This window comes from Myotis brandtii, unplaced genomic scaffold, assembly GCF_000412655.1.
Source record: "Myotis brandtii unplaced genomic scaffold, ASM41265v1 scaffold1225, whole genome shotgun sequence".
NCBI classification, from domain to species: Eukaryota; Metazoa; Chordata; class Mammalia; order Chiroptera; family Vespertilionidae; genus Myotis; species Myotis brandtii.
The window spans coordinates 903,240-907,232 of record NW_005354272.1 but is presented as its reverse complement, the minus strand read 5'-3'; the positions used below and the strand labels follow the sequence as shown (position 1 = coordinate 907,232).

The following is a 3,993-nucleotide window of genomic DNA, read 5'->3' as shown; positions in this document are numbered from 1 at the left end:
AGAGCTTGGAAGGATTCCTTTCTCTTAAACCTTTCAGAATAGTTTGAGGAGGATAGGTTAGTTCTTTGAATGTTTGGTGAAACTCCTTTGTAAAAGTGTCCAGACCAGGACTACTGTTTGCTGGGATTTTTTTTGATTACTACTTCAATTTCATCAGTTGTTATTAACCTACTCAGTGTTTTTGATTGTTCCTCATTGAGTTTTGAATGATTGTATGTTTCTAGGAATTTGTCCATTTCTATCAGGTTGTCCAGTTTTTTGCTTATAGTTGTTCATAGTATTGCTTAAAATCCTTTGTATTTCTGTGATGTCAGTTGCTACTTCACCTCTTTCATTTCTGATTTTATTTTGGTCCTTTTTCTGTTTCTTATTTTGTTTTTAAACTTTACCCAAATTCATTGTGTTTCCTTGATTGCCTCTAGTTCATCTTTGGAAGAGCTTTCTGTATTCATCTTGCTTGTTTCCCAGCTGCTGCTGATGCTGCTTATATGGCCCTTTTTTGCTTCTTCAGCTTTTGAACCTCCTGGTAATCCCAAATGCACAGAGCCTTCTAGGTGACCCAGTGGCGGTGGGCTTCCATAGTAAAGAGGGAAAAAGGTGTACTCATCCCCGGTCCTTGCATGTCTTCTCAAAGACATTGTAGTTGGTCTTATGGAGGTTTTTGAGCATCTTTTTCCTCTGGTGAATGCTCATCAGCAGATAGCACTTGAGAGCTTTGTCCTTTCGATGTTTCTGCATAATTTCAGATCTTGACAGTCAAGGCAACAATTCAAGCCTCCAGGGAGCTGAAGTCCACAAGGTTTACCATAACCTTGCTCATCAATTGTTCTTTCTTGATTTTTAGTTTCTTCTTAGGGTTCCCCACTTCAAAAGACAAGAGTCTTTTGTTTTTAAAAAATTATTTGTTGTTGAAAATATTTCATATGTCTCCTTTTCACCCCATTGACCTCTCCCTGCCCATTCCCACCCCCAGCACAGGCCTGCACCCCACTAGGGTCTGTGTCCATTGGTTATACTTATATGCATGCATATAAGTCCTTTGGTTGATCTCTTATCCCCCTCCCACCCCACTCCTGCCTTCCCTCTGTGGTTTATTGGTGTGTTCGATGCTTCTATGTCTCTGGATCAATTTTTGTTCATCAGTTTATGTTGTTCATTATATCCACAAATGAGTGAGATCATGTGATACTTATCTTTCACAGACTGGCTTATTTCACTTAGCATAATGCTCTCCAGGTACATCCATGCTGTTGCAAATGGTAAGAGTTCTTTCTTATTTACAGCAGCATAGTATTCCATTGTGTAGATGTGCCACAGTTTTTTATTCGCTTATCTGCTGATTGGTCTTAGGCTGTTTCCAAATCTTAGCTATTGTAATTTGTACTGCTTGAACATAGGTGTGCATATATTCTTTCTGATTGGAGTTTCTGGTTTCTTGGTATATATTCCTAGAAGTGGGATTACTGGGTCAAATGGGAGTTCCATTTTTAGTTTTTTGAGGAAACTTCATACTGTTTTCCACAGTAACTGCACCAGTCTGCATTCCCACCAGCAGTGTACGAGGGTTCCTTTTTCTCCACATCCTCACCAACACTTGTCCTTTGTTGATTTGTTGATGATAGCCATTCTGACAGGTATGAGATGGTACCACATTATCATTTTGATTTGCATCTCTCAGATGATTAGTGACTTTGAGCATTTTTTCATAAGCCTCATGGCCTTCTATATGTCTACTTTCAAAAAGTATCTGTTTAGATCTGTTGCCCATTTTTTGATTGGGTTGTTTATCTTCCTTTTGTTAAGTTGTATGAGTTCCCTATAAATTTTGGAGATTAAACCCTTATCGGTGATAACATTGGCAAATATGTTCTCCCATGCAGTGGGCTTTCTTGTTTTGTTGATGGTTTCTTCTTTGTGCAGCAGCTTTTTATTTTGATTTAGTCCCATGTGTTTATTTTCACTTTAGTTTCCATTGCTCTAGGAGCAGTATCAGTGAAGCAATTGCCCTGGAATATGTCTGAGATTTTGCTGCCTATGGATTCTTCTAAGATTTTTATGTTTTCCCATTTTACGTTTAAGTCTTTTATCTATTTTGAGTTTATTTTTGTGTCTGGTGTAATTTGATGGTCTACTTTCTTTCCTTTTTTTTTGTATGTGTCCATCCAATTTTTCCAACACCATTTATTTAAGTGACTGTCTTCATTATATGCTCTTGCCTTCTTTTTCAAATATTAATGGAACATAATAGCTTGGGTCAATTTCTGGATTCTCTGTTCTATTCCATTTGTCTATATGTCTGTTCTTGTGCCAGTACCAGGCAGTTTTGAGAACAGTGGCTTTGTAATATAGCCTGATATCTGGTATTGTGATCTCTCTCAACTTTGTTCTTATTTCTCAGGATTGCTGAGGCTATTCAGGATCTTTTCTTTTACATATCCATTTTTGGAGAGTTTGTTTTAGGTCTGTGAAATATGCCATTGGTATTTTAACAGGCCAGTAACAAGTGATGAAATTGAAGCAGCAATAAAAAAACAAACAAAAAAAATACTTCCACAAACCAAAGCCCTAGTCCAGATGGCTTCACAGGGGAATTTTGCCAAACATTTAAAGAAGAACTAACACTAATCCTTTTCAGACTATTCCAAAATATATGAGCAGGTGGAACACTTTGAAATTCTTTCTATGGAGCCAGTATTACCCTAAGCCCCAAACCAGATAAAGACACTACAAAGAAACAAAATTACAGGCCAATATTCCTGATGCACACAGATGTTAAAATTCTCAACAAAATATTAGCAAATCGCATCTAGCAATACATTGAAAAGATCATACACCTTGACCAAATGGGATTTATTCTGGAGATGCATGGCTGGTACAATATCTGCAAATCAACAAACATGATACATCACATGAACAAATTGAAAGATAAAATTCACATGATCATATCAATTGATGCAGAAATAGTCTTTTCACGACATCATTAACTTGCTCTGTTCTAGGGACATTCTGGTAATTTTTGATGAGTGTGGAAGGGGGCGGATCAGCTTCTTGGCTGTGCCGAACTGGTTTATGGATGGCATATCCACGGCTAGCCTGGAGAATGAGACTGTGGGGAGGGGAAGGGAGGTCATAGGGGTCAGATGGAAGCCAGCACACCCTCCACTCAGCAGCCCAAGTTCCAGGCCTTGGGTCCAAATGGAACTCAGCACCCTCCACACTGCTCTCATCCTGGTGTCTTCCAACACTGGCAGGCGGCCTTGCCATGGACTTTCCGAGCAGGTTATGCAGGCCTTTTAGTTTGTTTGTTTTTTCTTGATAAGACTGGCTAGGGATTCATCAACCTCATCTACCTTTTCAACTAACCAGCTCTTGGAATCATTGATGTTTTGTCCTGTCCCCCCCTCCCCCGTTTTGTCATTTATTTCCTCTCTGATCTTTATTATTTCCTTCCTTCTACTTCCTCTGGGCTTTTCTTTTAAGATTCTTTGTCTTTAACATTTGCTATTTAAATTATGATGTGTCTAGATGTGGCTCTCATTGGGTTCATCTTGATCGGGACTCTCTGTGGTGCCTTAACTTGTGTGGCATTTTTATTCACCTTGTTGGGGAAATTTTCTGTCACTATTTCTTTAAACAGGTTTGCTGTTTCTTACTCACTTTTTTCATATCTGGCCCTTGTATGATGTGAATATTGTTACTTTTCATGTTGTCCCAGAGCTCCCTTAAACTATCTTTCTGCTTTTTAATTCTTTTTTCTTTTTGCTGCTCTAAATGGATATTTATTTCCACCTTGTCTTCCACACTGCAGATTCAATCCTCTGAGTCATGCAATCTACTTTTGATTCTGTCCAGTGTGTTCTTGATGTCAGATACGTTATTCTTCATTTCCGTCTTGTTATGGTTAATGGTTTATATATTTTTTTTCATGCTGCTATAGTTCCCACTGAGTTCCTTGTATTTTTCATTAAGCTCCTTAAGCCCGTTTATAACCAT

At 38.4% G+C, this 3,993-nt stretch overlaps 1 pseudogene; it reads right to left on the bottom strand.

The window, feature by feature from the left end:
• Positions 1–448: 448 nt before the first annotated feature.
• LOC102262634 lies at positions 449–3,264 on the bottom strand (annotated as a pseudogene).
• Between the last annotated feature and the right edge of the window lie 729 nt (positions 3,265–3,993).